Raw genomic sequence first — 22,506 nt, forward strand, 5'->3', positions numbered from 1 at the left:
TTCAAGAATTATATTTGTAAAAATTATCTAAAGTAATCAATTAAATTAAAATTAAAATATAAATTATTTTTGATTTGGATTAATTCATAATTAAATAAATTATAGTAATCAACTCTTTTATAATGTTAACAACTTTAAGGATATTTCTGTATTTTTAATAGGAAAAGTACTTACCAACACTTGTTTACCAAACACTTCAACAACTATTTTTAAGTTTAAGCACTTTTATCCAAATAGATAACTGTTTATTTATAAAACAAGCTCCAACACTTAAAAGCTACTATTTTCCAGCTAATCCAAATGGGCTCTATAGCTAATAGCTTGTTTGACCAAGCTTTTCGGAGGCCAAAAATATTTTATTCCCAAAAAGTACATTTTCGTTTTTCAACTTCACGTGTTTGGCCAAGTGTTTTTGGGGGAAAATGCTTTTGGGAAAGAAGAAATAGTTTTAAAGAAGCGAAAAAAGTAATTTCCCCCAGAAACAAAATAAGTTTTAATGTTTCTTGTGCCAAAAATGCCCTTAGCAAAATATAGTACATACCAAAATAACCTTACTTATTTTAAATTATCTTGAAAAAATTAAACTACTTTTTAATTTTATTTAAATAAAATAAAAAAACTTAACCATGGTCTTTAATAATAAATATTTGAGATTATTTATTTACTTATATTAACTATTAAATAAACATATTCATGTATTTATTCGTAATTTGATATTTAAAAGCACTTTTTAGAAATCTTGGTCAAATACAAATTATTGCTCAAAAGTACTTTTGAGATTGATTAGCTAAATCAAGCTGCTTCTCTCCAATTTTTCTTTTTTAAAAGCACGGTTGGAAAAAGGCAATTAAATCTAGCTTATTTCTTAGAGGAATGAAAAGAACAAAAATGAAGTTTCTCATAGATTAGTGAAAAGAGTATGAGTCTACAGATTGTTTCTCTTTCTTCTTTTTTTTTTCTTTTTTTTGGTTTGGAAATCAAACAAGCGAAAAAGGATAAATTAACCAATATGTTATAAATATATTATATTATGAATGTTCATTTAGTACTCAGTTTGTAAATAAGCTTCCTGAAAAAGTTTATCCATATGAGACTCTGTAAATATGTTTATCTATTAGTACTCTATTGGAAATAAGCCTCCTAAAAAAGCTTATCATTTTGGTACTCCGTTATGGATAAATATTACCCCCGGTAGAAGATTATCTATATCTGGTACAGTAGCAGCTTACAAGCAGTTTCCTTTCTTCTATAAATAGAGGAGTTTTCAGTTCATTATGTACATAAGTTTGAAGTATGAATAATATATCAATTTTTCTCTATACTTGTTTTTACTTTACAGTCTTTATTTTATAACGCGTTATCAACACGAGTCTCTAATTTCAATTTTCTTCAATTTTGGATGGAACAACAAGTGAAGCTATTTACTAGCACAAATCTGAGACGCTCACGCTTTAAGAGGAAATCAGAAAATAATTTATTCAGAGAAGGATCAGAATTACCCAGATTATTGGAATTGGTAAAAAGAATAAATCATATGTCCACCTATTAACCCAAAGATTCCCCCGTCGTTGATTTTATAACTTTTTTTGCTTTTAGAACTAACGACCAGATGCTATTAAAAAATTCGAAATTATTTAACACGTGTCAACATGATAATTGGCAAAAGTGTATGTTTTGAGTATATTTACGTCCCCTATCTTATGTGATTGGCGGAAGATTTTTATGGTTATTGGATGAAAATTATGCTCATTGTGTGTTTTTATTGTGTAGGAACGTGTTTTGGTGGAACTTGACACAAAGAGGATTATTTAAAGCGAAAGAGAGGCAAGAAACGAGAAAATGATTGAAGTTGAGGTTCGTTCAAATTCGCACGTCGCGGGATAGGTGCACGAGCCAAGAAAGTCAACTTTATCATAAAACAGTAACTTGAAGCCTGTCGCACTGATGAGCGCAAGAAAAGAAGAGAAGAAGAAAATTCTGGTCTCGTCTAAGGGTCTCGAATTGCATGAGACCCAAACGTGCATCTAGTAATTTCTGCCCGAAGTTGGATCGTTTGGACGACTTCCTACCCGCCCTAGGTCACATATAAACCTTAACAAATATCCTTAGAGGAGTGGGACAACACTACGCTGGGAGCAAGACGAAGAATTCAACAACGAGTTTTCTTCTTATTTTTTTATTTGTCATTGTTGGTTATGAATTTTAGTAGTGTATTTTCACATATTTTTATGAGTAGCTAATTTCTTACTTTAGGGATTGATGAAACCATTTGTAGAATGAATTATTGACTATATTTTAATATAATTAAGCCTTTTAATTCTCTATTTGTTCAGCTATGTGCTTATCTTAGTTAATTAAAGGGCACTGGATTAACAATGCCTATTTGGTATGTATTACTTGAGAAAGAATACGTACTTAGATGGTTGTTGAGCAATATCATTCCACGATAAATGAGAGATCAATGAAACTTTGATGTGGTCAGTGTGGCTTGTTAAAAGAAAAAATTACACAATAATACAACTCAACTCATAATACTTCATCTGCATAACTAACAAAAAAGATTTTGATCATGTAACCCAACAAAATATAGTCTAGATGCACAATACTATGCTCTTTTCAGGAAATCTATAAATTTCATCTATATTCGTCCAACAAACCTTTGTCTCCCTTCACCTGTATTCTTTCCACTTATTTGTTTTTTTTTTTCTTATTTTATTTTGCTCTTCTTTTTTTTATTCCTAAATCAGATTGTCTTTTTTGTTTCATTAGTTTTCTTTTTCTTTCTTTCTATTTTTAATGTGAAATAAAGATAATAACATACACTATAGTTATTCTACTTTTACTTGTTAAGTCCTAATTGAACAAGAAATGATGAAGCATCAGATCTATTTATAGTGTAATTGTATTCATAATGTTAATATAATATGGGAGTTTTGGTTGATAATAAACACATATATAAATTAATTATACACTATTATAAATATGTATATATTGTTATTCCAGTATTCCACATTAAACAACAAAAATGCAAAAAACAAAAACCTATTATGTATATTGTATAATTGTGTATATTTCGTGCATAATGTTGTAGTACTATCAGTATATACAAAGATATACATAGTTTATACATATATTTTACACCTACTTCCTCCCTTCAAAAATAATTAACAGTGAAAGAAAAACAGAAAAAAGAAGAAGAAGCAGATGTCACAATTTAAAACCATAGATTTAGACTTCAACATCCAAAATAAAGAATAAAGAGAAGCCGCAGAAAGAGCAATCGTGTATATATAGTCATATATAATGTATCTTTGTATATATACATCTTTATATACTGATATATATATATATATATATATATATATATATATATATATATATATATATATATATATATATATATATAAAAAAGAGCCTAAACTATCCCTATTGTTTACTAAATGGTTTACAAATACCCTCCGTCCATCTATTCGTCCGAAAAAGCACACAACATTATTTATATACCTAAAACTACGCCTCCTTTTAATGACATCATATGTGGGCCCCACTTTTAATGCGTTGACAATATTTTATTGGGCCACGTGGCTCCTAGTTTCACTTCATACGTATGGGTATAATATACCCATCCCATTTATTTGACTCGCCCCATTATTTTATTTTTTGTCTTTACTATTTATTTTTTTCTTTCATTCTTACCATCTTGACTGGATGGGGATTATGATCGGAAACTTCAAACAAAAAAAACTCGCCAAAGACCTCGCGTGACTTGACTCCTTGAACCCCAACTCAAAAAATCAATCATCAGTGATGAAGAAAGTGAGTTTTCAGATCTTGTTTTGAAGAAAGTCGAGGCTTTTGGTGTTGGCAGTGATGTATTTTTTGGTGGTGTTGTGGCTATTTCGCTGGAGGAAACTGGCTGGATTTCGTGATGGTTATAAAGCTGCTTTAATGACTGGTTTTTGACGACGTTAGAAGGCTAAGACCTGGAGGAAAGTGGATGGTTACATTGTTGAAATTAGTGGTGTTTTGGAACTGTTGCATGGTGGTGTGTACCATCTGCATTTTAAGGTTGTTTGGGGGTGTTTTTGGATGGTTTTGTGGTTGTTTTGGGTAGAGAAGGGTGATTTTTGAGCTGGTTTTTGGGTAGGAAGAACGGGTAGGATGGCAGCTGTAGGATAAGAGGGATTGTGTGACGGTAATGGCAGGGAGATGATTTGTAAAGTGAAAAATGAGATTAGTGAACTGAAAATAGTGAGAAAGGAGAGTGGATTGAAGGAAGTTGCCATTGTTGATTTTTATTTTCAAGGCATGGAGAAGAAGAAAAGGGATGGGGGGGGGGAGGGGAGATTTGGTGGGTGGGACTAGGTGTGTTGGGCGATATGGAAAAAAGAGGGGGGAAAAGAGCAAAGAAAAAAAGAAAAAGAAAAAATGGGGCGGGTCAAATAAATTGGATAAGTATATTATACCGGTATGTATGAAGTAAAATTAGGAGCCATGTGGCCCAATAAAATATTACCAACGCATTAAAAGTGGTGCCAACATTTGTTGCCGTTAAAAAGAGGGGTAGTTTTAGGTATATAAATAATGTTGTGTGCGTTTTTGGACGAATAGATGGACGGATGGTGTCTGTAAACTATTTGTAAACAATAGGGGTAGTTTAGGCCCTTTTCCGTTTATATCATTATACAACATTATATATAAATATATAATAGGTTCCTATAAAAAATATACATCTGTTTATATGATGTTTAAACACTATTACACCTTCACTTCAATACCAAAATCACCATACACGCAACAACTAAGAAGAAGAAGAAGAATGTCACGACCCAATTCTCACTATAAGTCATGATAGCGCCCAACATCGCCGTTAGGCAAGCCAACAATGAACAATCAACTTACTTATTCATTTTATTACTTTTAAAATCATTAATTTTTTTAAATAAAGAAATTAATGCATTGAAAATCATAGATACATACAATATTAGTAAGATATAAAATAAAAAAGTGATAATATTTAAGCAAAACCATTAACATCTACTAGAACATCCCAAAACCTAGTGTCACAAGTGTTTGAGCATCTACTAGGAAGTGCAATACCAATATAACATCTGTCTGGAATACAAAATAGACAAGATAAAATAAATGAATATGATGGAAACTCCGTGTGCTGTAGATCGTATCATGGAATGCAGCTCACAGTAAAGTCCTATCAACAGTTGCGCCCTTGCGCCCAAGACCACCAGAAATATGTATACCTGCACAATAAGTGCAGAAGTATAGTATGAGTACATAAATCAACGCGTACCCAATAAGTATCTAGCCTAACACCGGAGAAGTAGTGATGAGGGGTCGACACACACTTACTAGTAGTCCAATGAATCAATATATTAAATTATAAATGCATATGAAATACATCAATAATAATGAGGTAAGACCTGTAATTAACAAAAATCCTCCAACATTATGACAATATAAATTTCTCAAATCTCATATACTATCTCAACAGGTAAGAAATATCAAGTGCCATCTCAAACATATAAAGAATATCATATAAATGACAGGTCTCAACTAAAAGGAAAATCTCATTATTATTCGGACTCCAAGCGATATTACGCACGAGTTATGCCGAGGTCGTACTGTCCGATCGAGAATAATATGTACACTGTCGAGGGTCGACCGACGCGAACCATAGATGCATCTCAAATATATTGCTCAGGCGTTCGTCCCGATCCACACGAAGAGAAAAAACTTACCGAATTGCGAGCCACGTATTTGCAACACAAGAACAGGAACAAAAAGTAAGCATAACTGTTAACACCGATCAAATATCCCGCCAAACACCTCAAGGTAATTAGGTTCGTTCTAACATGATCTCTAATAAAATTATATTTACAAGTTTTTGGTAATTAAACTAACAAGTTGAGTTCAGATAATGCAAATATCGCATGATAAAGTCCTAAGTCTACCCGGACGGACATAAGCATGATTTTAGCTATGTATGGACTCTCATCACCTCGTACATATGTAACTCCCATAACAAGTAGCACGTAACAAATACAGTACCTACGAGATAGTTTCTCCCTCATAAGGTTAGACATGAGACTTACCTCGCTCTGAAATCCGATAACCGGCTCTAACGCCTCTCTAACACCTCAAACTGATGCCAAATGATCCGAAACTAATCAAAAAACATGCAAACCAATCAGAATATACTCCAATACTCATATATTTAACAATTTATAATAATTCTCAACTCCGCTCGAAAAGTCAACAAAGTCAACCCCCATGCCCACGTACCCGGATTTCGAAAATTATCAAAAATAAATATTACCAATAATTTATATAGTTTATATCTATAAAATTATCCAATTGCTTTTATGAATTGACCCTCAAATCAAGGATTTATCATTTCTCAACTTTGGGACTCAAAATCCCAATTTTTACAATTCAAATACGGATAAAAATAATAAACAATGGAATAATCATGGGAAAATATTAAAATAAAGGTTATATATTTACCTCCTTTCTGAGACGAGAACAATACCGCAAAAATCACCTCAAACAGAGCTCTAGAACTCAAGATATGCTCAAAATACTAAAATGCTCAGTCTGCCCATTAAAACACTGCCTAGGTGATTTTTGTTCTTGGCCTTTTCGGAACACCTTCACGTTCGCGAAGACCAAATTTTCACGTTTACCGGTCAACCCAGAATTCCTTCTTCACTTTCGCGGGACCACTCTCGCGTAAGTGAAGAACAAAAGTTCGCAACAGAAATTAGCAATCTTTCCCGACACGAAAATGCACAAAACTCTCTCATACGACCTCATAATTCGACGATTCTTGTTGCTATGGTTTTGTAATTATGATACGGATATAATGGTTAAATTTCATCGCAAATAAAATGTGGTTTACTTAATATGACACCCTTTATGACCAAAGAAACGACACTGAAACATCAAATAAGAGTGTGACACAACCCAAACCCATCCGAAATTCACCCGAGGCCCCCGGGACCTCGTCCAATCATACCAACCAATCCCAAAATATAACACGATCTACTCGAGGTTTCAAATCACACCAAGAAGTATCAAAACTATGAATCACACATCAATTCAAGCCTAATGAACTAATGAACTTTTAAACTTTTAAAACGCATATCGAACCATGCCAAATCAACCCGGAATGACCTCACCTTTTGCATGCAAGTCCAAAATGACACAACCGACCTATACCAACTCCGGGAACTACAATCCGGAGCAGATATAAATAAAGTCAACTTTCGGTCAAACCTATCAACCTTCCAAATCTTCAATCCTCCACTTTTCGCCAAAAAATATCAAATTACTTTACAGACCTTCAAATCCAAATCCGGATATATGCTTAAGTCCAAAATTACCATCTGGACCTAACAGAACTATCAAAACTCCGATCCGAGGTCGTTTACTCAAATGTCAAACTTTGGTCAACTCTTTCAACTTAAAGCTTCCGAATTGAGAATTATTCTTCCAAATCAACTCCGAACTTATCAAAAATCAAAACCAACCACGCATGCAAGTTATAATACATGAAGTGAAGCTACTCAAGGTCTCAAACTGCCGAACGACATTCTAGATCTCTAAATGACTGGTCGTGTCATTACATTCTCCCCCACTTAAACAAACGTCCGTACTCGAACGTGCCAAGAACCGTCCCCGAGTTGCCCAAAATCAAAGTTTAACACCTCGTGCACCTATCCGTGCCACCACAACCCATATGAGCACATTAGCTCAAGCCAGACTAAAGGTCCTTCCTGCTACCTTACCCCACAAGCCTTAGAACAAAAATTCTTTACCAGGTATGATTATAACATACGAACATCGCCTCAATCTCAACATGATGTACCAAAACATGATCATGCACCCATGCTGAAATCACATAATGCATCGCATAATTCGCATGCTTGTAATAACTTCCTCCAACTACAATAGCTGCAAATTCACAAACCCGATGCCCGTAATATACCTCATAACATATACAAGCCCCGTTCCAACTTACTGCAACGATGAAAGGGATGTGTATAAACTCATAACCACCTACCAAATCAATAACTCATGGAGTCTCTCGGCTTGACAAGAACCATTGCCTCATTTTAAACTGATTAGTGACATTTTCCCTCTAATATATATTATACAAATCCGATTGCACTTTTTTCAGGTCCAACAACCTCATCTCACCCAGTACAAGCTACTCGGGTAATAAGACACCTCAAACACAGTCTAAAATCTCATACGATGCCATCAATACGCCAACTGGATACAACTCGAATATGACCAATAAGGAAAAATGAACTCTGGTAAAGAACTACCCAGCCCGTATAACGTTCAAATCGACCAGAAAAATGCTATGAACCTATCTCAAAGGTAAGAAACAAAATATATGAAATAATTATAAGGAACCATGCTCTACTTTTCACTCTTGCGATGTGCAACCCGATCTAAAGATCATACCTGTGGCGGCGTGCTACTCGATCCACACATAACAATCAATACAGAAATACCCATCGAGCCAAAATGATCATACCCACTAAATGCCCGAATATCGACCACAAGCACGCTAAGTGCATAAACACAACCCTGGGGAAACAGATAGCACCATGCGCTACAAAATGCCAAGCATGACTAAGGTGCAATAAACAACTTGTGTCTTGAGGGCCATCCCACTCATATAACACCACAAGCTACACATGATCACAACACATGTGTGAATAATCAAGCCGTCTCACAACCCACATGGCATAAAAGAGTAGCACCTAAAATAGACGAAGGCATGAATAACATCCACCACACCCGAAGACCCATCCATAAGAAATGTTATGTCGAATAAGCATATCTGATCTGGTATAGAACATACATTCATATTAGGCCTACTCATTGACCTCACAGCCGATTCCGGTCATCCCAAAATAGCTCAATGACATTTTAAAGATCCATAATGACCCTATCCATAAAACATTTGATCTACCGTCCAATCCGAAACAACTTCCACAATCCGCAACCAAGAGAATAGAGCGTCTCACAGACATAAAAATTCCCATCAACGACGGTACCAGAATCTCCATACCTGATTTCAATCTCTGCCACTTAAATAAATGACACGTCACACTTATATTGTCATCCCGTGGGAGATACTCCCACAACCTTTTGCACCGGGTAGCAAAATATGCACATCTTTGGCTACCAACCATACTATTTCTGTAATGTAATTCAAGAATTCATGATCCAATACACAATGCCTCTTCCACGGAACACCATTCTCGGGCAACACAAAACTAACGCCAACATACTCTGAACACTTGAGATATCTCCCCAGCTCTTCCGAGCTCATGACATTCCTATCAAAACTGGATCGCTACCTTGATCCTCAAGTTCCAATTCCATACCGCGCATTGCACCTATCATGCTGCTACGCGAGAGTATAAGAATATCATCATAAATCCCGAACCACTAGTAGAATAAATATTTCACCGGCTAGAAACCTTTCACTTAACTCATCTCAGAAGAAGAACCGCAATACACAACTAACTTCCCATAAATGCAAACCTCAAGTCGTGGTCTAAATCGCCATGACTCTTCCGGGGCCCATTTACACATAACAAAACCATCAAAATCAAATACCTCCAAATCAATCAAATTACGGAGGCTATCAAACCCGCACGTTCAATCATGAATCACCTGTATAGCCTTACCACACCAAAGGAACCGATTCTTTCCTTAACCATGTCGATATAAACCACTACTAGACTGACCCAACTTCTTCCGATTTACTCTTGATTTGCCTTTAAAATAATACCTCTATTAAAACACATAACGAACCTTAATCAACACTCATCCCGAGTTACATAAATCACGAGACCACGTCATCTCAACATCCATATGCCATTTTATAACCCCTTCATGCACTCAATATTATCTCCAACTAATACACATGTGTTGATTAGATCTTTTGCGAATCCAAAGTTGTTTCTCCCATTTCTCTAACACTGCACCGCATACGCGATGATAACATAAAATACTCCAAGTACCCTTTACTCTGCTACAAAACAAATCTTCAGCCACAAAACGAACCCAAAAATCCTTAAGTACCACACCTTAAATCTTGAATCCACTAGGACCATTATTGAGAGTCGCCCACTCTAATCCAGTCCCGATTAGTTATCCAAACAACTAGTGCTCCGTTAGCACATGAGCACTCTAATGAAGCAACCGGATGAATCCTTTCCCTTGTACATCACATCCACCAGAAGTATAAAATCTAAATCATTCCACAACCCTCACGTATCAATAAGGTTACACGTCGCACGCATCCATCAAATCCATTGCTCGAATTACCCCTAATATTTTCTTCCCTTAGTCATAAATAATCCACCAACATATAGATAACCTGAATTTGCCAAGGCACATAACCACGTGACCTAATCATAGATGGTTGGCTCCCCCATTTAGATTTAAGCGACAATTATATAAATCCAGAATCCAAAATGACTCCTCATTTTGAGTTACCATGATCTCACACCGTTACGCATCCAAATTCTCACAAGCTTTTGTTGCACTAGTTGTGACATACCCCGAATTACCATCGCCAAATGTACACTCAACCCCTAGGAGTCACAACATCGTCTTCACGCGATCCAAGCCTACATCATAGTACATGCCTCACGCTGGATAGAAAGTAGAACCCTTCATAAGAACTTCATAGGAAATCATGCAATTGCTAACCTGTTCATAGGAGATAGCCACTTGTGTAATTCCATATCATCATCTTCCACCGACATTGCCCTGGTTACAACCACCACAAAATCAGGAAATCCTCCTGAGCCCACACTCGCCCACCATCTGTAAGAGTCCGTTCATTTCCAATTACACCCACTAAAGATCCAACAACGCATTCCAGGACTCAAAGTCATATTGCATCCCAAAACGATGATCAAGCATTCACGTTCCTCTACTTTCTAGGCAAACTCTCCCCTTCACATTCAAACTTCCTAAGTACAGAAACCACTGCCCCAAACAGAATACACACGCTTAGTCATTTGTCAATCATGAACCCAATCACTCTAAACTTTCGCAAAGCATGTGGCTATACTACCACCAAAAATCCAATATGATTCGCTTCCACACCCATTCTGGTTAACCCATCATCCTAAGCAACTACTCGATCTCTGCTGCTCGTACTTGATCTGCTAACAATTCAACCACCGCGAGACATAATCCTCCATGTCCTTTCTTATCCATCGCTGCCAACAATGCTGTTTTAAATCATTATCCATCTCTGTAGCACCCGAACAAATAGATTACCATCAACTCTAAGCCTCCTTAAGATTATTTTCCTTGAGCCATCGACACTTGAAACACCAATTCGACCCTGAAGTTGCAACTCACCGTCATCCCTGATAACCGCTTTTTAGATACCATTTCACAACACCATGCCCCAAAGGAAAACAAATGAAGACCATCATACTGACGATCCTTAATGGGTCCAAACGAGAACGACAATACCATAACACAAACAAGATTTCCACCAAGTTTGAAAATATACAATCTCACTACTCCGCCAACCAAAGCCTGAACATCCATAGTCCAATTGCCTCTCCTCCGCTGGGATTAAATAACAAACCTCTAGACCATGCCGCTACACATAATTAAGCATCCTACTATTTACACAAGCACTGCTCGATAATAACGCATGAACATCACAATACACTGTGCATAGCCTCAAAACCGTAGGTAACACTAACACTTGATGAAACAACATAACACCCCTCCACATAGTGACGATGATAGTCTGACCGAATACGCAAGGAAAACTATCCTGCACCACATCTTCTGCACCATTACAACTCCTCGATGCCCAATTGATAACAAGCATTCAACATCGTATACGAATGAGTAGGAAAGAAATGAAGACATAAGCTTCAATGAAATCAAATTGCACGATGAGCAATCAAGAATGGGAAGTTCTCCTAACATTCCAGTAGCCTCTCGAAGATAAGTATGGACGTCTTCGTACCGATCCTCAAGAATCTACTAAACTTGTTCATGACTCGTGAGACCCAAGTGAACCTAGAGCTCTGATACCAAGCTGCCATGACCCAATTCCCGCTATAGGTCATGATGACATCCAACATCGCCGTTAGGCAAGCCAACAATGAACTATTAACTTACTTATTCATTTTATTACTTTTGAAATCATGAATTTTATTAAATAAAGAAATTAATGCATTGAAAATCAAGGATACATACAATATTAGTAAGATATAAATAAAAAAGTGACAATATTTAAGCAAAACCATTAACATCTACTAGAATATCCTAAAACCCGGTGTCACAAGTGCATGAGCATCTACTAGGAAGTACAATACCAATACAACATCTGTCTGGAATAGTTGCACCCTTGCACCCAAATGACCATCGGAACTATACCTACACAATAAGTGTAGAAGTGTAGCATGAGTACATAAATCAACGCGTACCCAATAAGTATCTAGCCTAACCTCAGAGAAATAGTGTCGAGGGGTCGACATCGACACTTACTTGTGGTCCAATGAATCAATTTATTAAATTATAAATGAATATGAAACACAACAATAATGAGGTAATAACTGTAATTAACAAAAATCCTCCAATATTATGACAATATAAATTTCTTAAATCTCGTATACTATCTCAGCAGGTAAGAAATATCAAGTGCTATCTCAAACAGATAAGGAATATCATATAAATGCCAGGTCTCAACTAAAAGGAAAGTCTCATAATTTTTTGGACTCCTAACGATATTACGCACGAGTTATGTCGAGGTCGTACGACCTAATCCAGAATAATGTGTACATTACCGAGCGCCGACCGGCGCAAACCATAGATTCATCTCAAATATACTGCCAAGGCGTTCGGCCCGAGCCACAAGAAGAGAAGGTACTTATTGAATCGCGAGCCACATGTTTGCAACATAAGAACATGAATATAAAGTAAGCATAACTATTACCATCGATCAAATATCCCGCCAACTACCTCAGGGTAATGAGGTTCGTTCTAACATGATCCCTAATCAAATTACATTTACATGTTTTTGGTACTTAATCTAATAAGTTGAGTTCAGTTAATACAAATATTGCATGATAAAGTCCTAAGTCTACCCGGACATAAGCATGATTTAGCTATGAACGAACTCTCGTCACCTCGTACGTACCCATAACAAGTAGCATGTAACAAATACAGTACCTACGGGGTAGTTTCCCCTCACAAAGTTAGACAGGAGACTTACCTTGCTCCGAAATCTGATCACCGGCTCCAACACCTCTCTAACACATCAAACTGATGCCAAACGATCTGAAACTAATCAACAACATGCAAACCAATCAAAGTATACTCCAATACTCGTAATTTAACAATTTATAATAATTCCCAACTCTGCTCGAAAAGTCAACCCCGGGCCCACGTGTCCGGATTTCGAAAATTATCAAAAATAAATATTACCCATAACTTATATAATTTTTGTCTATAAAATCATTCAATTTTGTCCATGAATTGAGCCTAAAATTAAGGATTTATCATTTCTCAACTTTGGGGCTCAAAATGCCCATTTCTACAATCCAAATACGGATACAAATAATAACCAACGGAAATGATCATGGGAAAACATCAAAATAAAAGTCATATATTTACTCCTTTGTTGAGATGAGAACAACACCACGAAAATTACCTCAAACGGAGCTCTAGAACTCAAGATATGCCCAAAATACTAAAATGCTCGTTTTGCCCATTTAAAACACTACCCAAGTGATTTTTGTTTTTCGCCTTCCTGGGACACCTTTACGTCCGCGAAGAGCAAATTTTTGCATTGACCGGTCAACCCAGACTTCCTTCTTTGCGTTCATGGGACCACTTTTGCGTTCGCAAAGAATAAAAGACATGTAACGACCTGACCGGTCGTTGAGTATTTTAACCTCGATCCCATATTTATTGCCTCCTCTATGTTGTATTGTGGTTATGTGACTTGACGGATGTTTGGTTTTGGTTCGGGTGAGTTTTAGAGTGGAATGGGACACTTAGTCCCAAGGTTGGATGTTTAAGTTGAATGAGTTGACTGATGTTTGGCTTTTGTGTAGACTACTCCAGAATGGAGTTTTGACGGTTTCAATAGATTCGTATGGTGATTTTGGACTTAGAAGCATGTCCGAATGTTGATTTGGAGGTCCGAATGTCATTTCAGCTTGAATTGGCGATAGTTAGAAAGTTGAAGGTTTGGGAGGTTGAGAAGTTTGACCAGGAGTTGACTTTATTAATATCAGAGTCGGATTTTGATTTTGGAAGTTGAAATAGGTCTGTCATGGCATTTATGACTTATGTGCAAAATTTGAGGTTAATCGGAGTTGTTTTCGTATGAATCGATATTAGTTTTGGAAGTCGTATGTTCATAGTTTCAATAGGCTCAATTTGTGTTGCGATTCGTAGAATCGATGTTGTGTGAAGTGATTTTAGGCCTCGAGTAGGTCCGTTATGTGTTATTTAACTTGTTGGTATATTTGATGGGGTCCCGGGGGTGATTCAGATCGAATCCGGAACCATTTTGGACTTGGTGGATTGCTGAACCACTGCTGAGTCTGGTGCAATCGCACCTGCGTACTTTGGGTCGCAGGTGCAGCATCGCAGAAGCGGCCCTCGAGCCGCAGAAGCGATAAGGAGTCTGTCCAGCTGGGACCGCAGGTGCGGTCAGTTTCGCGTAGAAGCGGACGCGCTGAAGCGGCTGGCCTTCCGCAGATGCGCAAGCGTAGATGCGCTTAGGCGTTACGGAGGTGCGAGTCTTCAGGGCTTTAGTGGGAACCACACCTGCGATGGAATTTTCGTAGGTGCGACAGTTTGGCCGAAGAAGCGCAAGTCGTTAGGTAGAAAAGGGGGTGTCCGAGGTTTTAATTCCATTTTCCATCTTTTGACCTAGAGAGCTCGGCTTGTGGCAATTTTTCGAGGTCAAAGAAATCATCGAGGCAAGTGATTCTAACTCGGATTTGGCTATATTACATGAATCCATTGTTATTTTCATCATTTAATTAGTGATTTGAGTTGGAAAAGTTGGGGCATAATTGTGAAACTCCTTAGACCAAATTTTGGGGATTTGAAAGACGATTTGAGTAATTCTTGTATGATTGGACTCGTTATCGAATGTCTGCTTAGATTTTGTAATTTTGGTCGGGTTCTGAGGCGCGATCCCGGGGTTGACTTTTTGATTTGACTTTTGTTTCTCTTTAAATATTACAACATTATTGTTCTGAATAGCTTCCTATATTTTGTATTTTTGCTATGAAGTTGTTTTGGCTAGATTCGAGCCTTTCAGAGTTGGATAATCGCGGGAAAGGCTTACTAGTGGATTGAGTTAGCGTGTTTTGAGGTAAGTGTCTTTACTAACTTTGTGTGGGGAAATTACCCCTTAGGATTGTTGTTGTTTTGTGTTAATTGTGATATGTGAAAGCCGTGTACGCAAGGTGACGAGTGTGTACACGAGCTAAATGTGGTCATTGACCGGTTTTAGCTATGTAGATCCTTTTCATGCCTTTAATTGAGTTGCCATAATTTGTTATATTCATCAACATAAGTGTATCTTCCCATGCTTTACTTGACATCGTTAATATTGTCTTATCTCTTACTTTCTAATTGTCTTTACATGTTTAGTTGAAGTTATTGTTCTCTCTATTCCTTATTCATTATTTAACCGTTGAGTTCCTTGAAGTTGTTAATTATGGGGATATCTTATTGTTGGACTTGGTATTGAGTTATAAAGGTCGTGATTCACATTGAGGAAAAGTTGAAAATTTGTTGAAATACTATCCTTGTTGAGTTATTCGCTTACGGTTGCTATTGTTGAGACTCTTGTACATATTGTGGTTGAGCCATGGGCTATTTATTGTATAAACACCATTATTGTTGACTTATTTGGCAAGTTGTGGTATTGGGTACTTGAGGTGTAATTTGTGTTATGTTGTGATATTGATACGCATGCGATGGTATTAGGATTGAGGTTGAAACGCATGAGGTGAGATAAGGTGGGCTTGATATGCGAGTTGCTAGTAGGGGAACTACTTAAAGCCACGTGGTGTGATAAGGTAGGCTAAAACAGGGCTAACTATTTTGGGAAAATAATTTTCAAAACTAAATGCAAGGCTCCCGCGGTGATATAAGGAAAGATTGTGATTTTTTTTTTGTGAAATGAGACTACGAGGCAGTACCTAGGTAGTGATTCTTGTTGATATCTTTCTATTACATCACTTGTGTTTTGGTTGCATTGTTTTCTTGGTATATTATTCCTTGTTTTCTTCTGTGATACCTTAATTGTCTTAGTTCAGTATAGCTATTCTTGGTAAATTTCCTCATTGTTTCATTTCCATCATTTATCATTATCACACTGTCTTATACCTGTTCAGTTTTCTTATTTATTCTAGTAAGGTCTTGACCTGACCTCATAACTACTCTACCGAGGTTAGGCTTGACACTTACTGGGTACCATTGTGGTATACTCATGCTACGCTTCTGCACATCTTTTTGTGCAGATTCAGGTACCTCTTACTAGCCTAGGCACCAATGAGTCGAGCTCGGATTTGGAGACTTCAAGGTATACCTACCGACATCCGCAGACCTTAGAGTCACTCTCTATCTTGTTCTATTTCACTTTTCCTTTTTATAGATATTGTTGTATAGAGATGTTCAATATACTCTTGTAGAGCTTGTGACTCGGTATCACCAGATTTTAGGAGTTTGTTCTGTTGAGTTGCAGAGTTCTTTTATGATAATTGTTGAGTTATTTGAAAGTTTTTATCATTGTCTCAGTTAAATTCTGCATGTATGTTAGACTTACCTATTCTTAGAGACTAGGTGCCATCACGACATCCTATGGAGGGAAATTGGAGTCGTGACAAGTTCGCATCGGAAACCATCTATCTTTCCAGACACAGAAATGTGCATAACTCTCTCATACGACCTAGGAATTCAATAATTCTTGTTTCTATGGTTCCATAATTACGATACAGATCTAATGGTTTAATCTAATCACAAATCAAAGGTCATTTTATCAATATGGTACCCTTTATTCCCAAAGAAACAACGCCAAAATATCAAATAAGAGCGCGACACAAACCAAACCCATCTGAAATACACCCGAGGCCCCCGAGATGTCGTTCAATCACACCTACCAGTTCCAAAACATAACATGAACCTACTCGAGGCCTCAAATCACACCTAATAACATCAAAACTATGAATCACACATCAATTCAAGCCTAATAAACTAATAAACTTTTAATCTTCTAAAACGCATGCCGAACCATGCCAAATCAACACGAAATGACCTCAAATTTTGCATGCAAGTCGCAAATGACACAATGAACATATATTAACTCCCAGAACCACAATTTGGGCCCCATATGAAAAAAGTCAACTCTCGATCAAATCTATCAACATTCATTACCTTTAATCTTCCAACTTTCGCCAAAAAATATCAAATCAACCTATGGACCTCCAAATCTAAATTCGGACATACGCCTAAGTCTAAAATTATCATAAGGACCTAACAAAACTGTAAAAACTCCTATCCGAGGTCATTTACTCAAAATTCAAACCTTAGACAACTTTTTCAACTTAAAGCTTCCGAATTGAGAATTATTATTCCAAATCAACTCCGAACTTCTCAAAAATTGAAACCAACCATGCGTGCGAATCATAATACATGAAGTGAAGCTACTCAAGGTATCAAACTGCCGAACGACATGCTGGAGCTCAAAACGACTGGTCGGATCGTTACAAAGAAGAAGAAGAAGAAGAAGAAGAAGAAGAAGAAGAAGAAGAAGAAGAAGAAGAAGATTTTAGAAAGGTCCGTTGTGAGCAACACATAGAAAGAAATGAGTGAATTCCTCCATTCGAGCTCTGAAGTAACCTACTGGTAATTAATTTTCTTCTGAGCAAACACAAATCTACATATCTATAAGTTCATCCATATATATTTTCATCACTATAGTTGCATAGGTTCATCCATGAAGGATTTCTTACCGTTTTCTCGGATCTGAATATTTTTTCGCGATTGAAATAAAAAACCAATGGAGAGAGAGAGAGAGAGAAAGTAAATAAGAAGAACAAAAACAATAGATAAAAAGAAAGTTTTCAAATCATCGCAATATAAAAGTTTTCAGATCTGTAACTTTTTGAATTCGTTACTTTTTAAGTTGAAGAATTTTTAGATATGTGTGTTAGAAAAGGAGGAGAGAGAGAGAGAGAGAGAGAAGCGAAATAGAGAGAGAGGCATTAGAGAGGGAGAGAGAGAAGCGGATGAAAAGATATAATTAGGTCTAGTCACATGGGTTGATTTAATGAATGAAATACTTTTACGTATTATATACAATATGGGATATTTCGGGTAAGAAAATAAAATATACGCTTAAATGAGTAATAAAAGCATCTGATGTGTTCTTCCTTGTAATTTTTTCTTGTTAAAATGGCATGCTAGATTAGTTCGAGAGAATACATCTTGTATAATACCGTGATTGATCGAGAGCGATAAGTTGATTGTTCACGATATGTAGAGAATAATTGGCGAGATTACAACTAGCGAAATGGGGAAGTCGTAACCCTAGGCCTCTTTAATCTTGAATACAACCCCCATGTTATTAGTTGATAATTTTTTCTATGTTTTCTTAGCTTTATTATTTGGTTTAGATATCAACCATTATTTGATAATCCAGAAAGTTGGTTCACTTGACATTTGGAAATAGCGAAAGTTGTAGCGTATAGGTTAGTCGTAACCCTAGGCCTCTCATTTAGTGAGTGTAGAGAGAGAAAGAGCTTTTTTGGCTCCAAATTAGACCAATCAGGTGAAGTCACGTATTAAACAATTTTAAGTTTTTTTAATAGGGCATGGCAATTAGTTTTGAGAGTAGTGAAGAGCTATAAAATTAACGATGGGGACTCAATAAACGAATAAAGAGTATTTTCATACTAATTCAAATAGTCCAAAGGTAGTTTTGACCCTTTTCATAATTTATAAAGCGTCATCTCGTTGAAGCTTTGCTCTATTAAGCAGCTTTCCTTGCCAATATATCACTCTTAAATACAATATGGTATTCGTATCTTCCAACTTTAATCTTTGCGAATTCATAGAAATATGTGTTTGATATGAGAAAAATATTTGTTAAAAATAAGATATTTTTCCGTTGGTTGTAAGAAAATAGAGAAAATGAGTTCCCTTTTAATGGAAGTGAGGCTTGATATATGAGTCATCTCCAGAGAGATAATTTCAAGTACCTTAAGTCAATAATATAAGAAAATGGAGAGATTGACGAGGATGTTACATATCGCATTAGAGTGGGGTGAGTGAAATAGAGGCTCGCATCCGGGGTTTATGTGAATGGTTGTTAGACGATTACGTTATATGGGGCAGAGTGTTGGCCAGTCAAGAACTCTCATGTTCAGAAGATGAAAGTAGCAAAAATGAGGATGTTGATATTGATGTGCTGGCATACCAGAATTGATAAGATTAAGAATGAAGATATTCGGTTCAGGGCGATACTAGCCTCAGTGGAGGATAATATGTGTTAAGCGAGACTTAGATTGTTTGGGCACGTGAAGAAGAAAAGCACAAATGTCCCAGTAAGGAGGCATGAGGGGTTGGCATTGGTGGGTCTGAGGAGAGGTAAAATTATGTCAAAGAAGTATTGAGGAGAGGTAATTATGCAGGATATAGCGTTGCTTTAGCTTACCAAGGACATGACCCTTGATAGGAAGGTGCGGAGGTCGAGAATTAAGATAGAAGGCTAGTAGGTAGTCAAGGGTATTTATTTCTATTACCAGTAGTATTAGTGTTAGTCTGTATTTTATTACTGTTAGATTTCTACTACTACATGTTGTTCCTTTCGCTTCGTTTTCTTATTATCTTATTATTATTATTGCTTGTTGATACTGCTTTCTTTTCATCTTTCCTTGAGTCGAGGATCTATCGGAAAAAGTCTCTTTACCTTCAAGGTAGGGTAAGGTCAGCGTACACACTACTCTCCCCCAGATCTCACTTGTAAAATTATACTTGATATGTTGTTGTTGTTGTTGTTGATGTTGTTGACTTCCCTTACTTATGGTTGAAAGTTATTTTTCTTTAAGACCATCTTAGCTATTAACTTGATATCTCACTGCTCTAACTAACACTAGATATTAATACTCAAACATTTCATCAAAATAGTATATGAATTTCTAACACTATTCTCAATCTGTAATATAAAAAATTCGTAATTGTTTTCACTTACATACCAATCAAACACTATAAAATATTTTTTTATAAAGAAAATGACTATTTTTTTCAATCAGGCTTTCAAACTTCACTTGAAAATACTGAAGTCATTATTTGCAAGTAGAAGTTTGGTCATCAATATTTGTGAATATTGAACTTCATAAATAGAATACTAATTTTCACTCACATTTTTAGTGGCAAGGACATTGACCCTTTAGTAATGATCTAGCCGGTTATTTTGAGTGTTTTAGCCCCGTTTTTCTTGTTTGATACTTTACATATGTGTATTTGTGGTTACGTGACTTGTCGGGGTGGTTAGTTTGGTTTGGGGTAAGTATTGGATTGAATTGGAACACTTAGTCCCAAGGTTGGATACTTAAGTTGTAAGAGTTGATCGGAGTTTGACCTTTTTGTAGACGACTCCGAAATGGTATTTTGATAGTATCAATAGCTTTGTATGGTGATTTTGGACTGAGGCGTATATCCGTATTTCGATTTGAAGGTTCCTCATTCACTTTGGCTTGAATTGGCGAAAGTTGAAAAGTTGAAGGTTTGGAAGGTTGATAGGTTTAATCGAGAGTTGACTTTGACAATATCAGGTTCTAATGGTGGTTTAGGGAGTTGTAATAGGCATGTTGTGTCATTTGGGACTTGCATGCAAACTTTGAGGTCATTCCGAGTTGTTTAGGTTTGTTCGGCGCAAGTTTTGAATTCAGAAATTTGATTTACTTCCTTTAGGCTTGAATCGAGGTGCGATTCATAGTTTTGATGTTATTTTGTGTGATTTTAGGCCCCAAGTAGGTCCGTATAATATTTTAAGACTTGTTGACATGATTGGATGGGATCCCGGGGGGATCGGGTGAGTTCCGGGATGATTTCAGATCATTCTTATGTGTTTGGGAGTTGTTAGTTGGTGGTGTGTCTGCAGTGCTTCATGATCATAAAGATAGGATCATGATCATGTAGAGGAATTTCTGGGCAGCTGGCATTTTGTTCTTTGCGATCGCATAGGTGGTGGACGTGTTCGCAGAGTGTTGTGACCATTGGCCTTCTCTTTCGCGAGAGGCAGGCTGGGGAATGATCGAAGCTACGCCTTCGCATTCACGAGATTGGTGTTGCATTCGCAAAGGGTTAGGTCGTTGGAGGTTGCGATCGCGACGTTAGAGCTGTGTTCTTGAAAGGCAGTTTGGAGCTTGTGTGATTTTGGCTTCATCGATTACTATGGTTGTTCCTCTATCGCGATGCATATGCATGGGCAGAGACTTAAATATTTCATTTCGAGGATTCTGGTCATTTTATCACATTTTGAGATATAGAGCTCGGATTTAGGCAATTTTGGAGGGAATTTTCATGATTTGGATTGGGGTAAGTGTTTTTGACTCGGATTTGTTCATTATTCATGATTCCAACCTTGATTTTAGCATTTGATTGGTGAACCTAAGTGAAGAAATTTGGGATTTGATTATAAACTTTTCTAAAATAAAAATTGATGATTAGAGGGTCGATTTGAGGTCGGATTTGGATGAAACACATATATTTGGACTCGTATAGGAATGGGTGTTTAGAAATTATGAGTTTTGTCTGATTTTCGGGTTCGAGCCCGAGGTTGACTTTGCATAATTAATTTAAGATCATAGCTTTATTGTTTGGGCTTGTTGCCTAAGGCTTTTATTGATGATATTGAGTTATTTTGGCTAGATTTGAGTCGTTCGGAGGTCGATTCATGTTGGAAGGGCTTTTTGGAGTACTGATTCCTGTGTTTTGAGGTAAGTAACATATTTAAACTTAGTTTAAGGGTAATTACCCTTGTGAAATAGGATACTTGGGATGTGTTGGGAGTGATGCACGTGCTAGGTGACGGGCGTGTGTGCGTGTATCGGGATATTTATGATTCGGATAGACTTCAGACTACTATGAGACTTGTTTTGTTGTCATGCCTCGTTGTGACCATGTTTTCTCTACTTGTATGATTATTTGAGCTATGATTCATGTTAGAAATCATGTCTAGGTTATGTGCTTATTTGTTGAGACATTATAGGGCTACTCTTGTTGTTTTAATTTGTTTGCCTTCATTCCAGTCATGACTACCTACTCTTCAGAGCATCTAGCTAGGATTTATCTTTGTTAGATTGTTCGCCTTCATGGTGTGATGGTGTCTATCATCTTGGATCAAGGCACGCAGTTTATATTGTATTTTTGGAGAGTCGTGCAGTG

This window comes from Nicotiana tabacum, chromosome 17 (genome assembly GCF_000715075.1).
Source record: "Nicotiana tabacum cultivar K326 chromosome 17, ASM71507v2, whole genome shotgun sequence".
In the NCBI taxonomy this organism is placed as follows: domain Eukaryota; kingdom Viridiplantae; phylum Streptophyta; class Magnoliopsida; order Solanales; family Solanaceae; genus Nicotiana; species Nicotiana tabacum.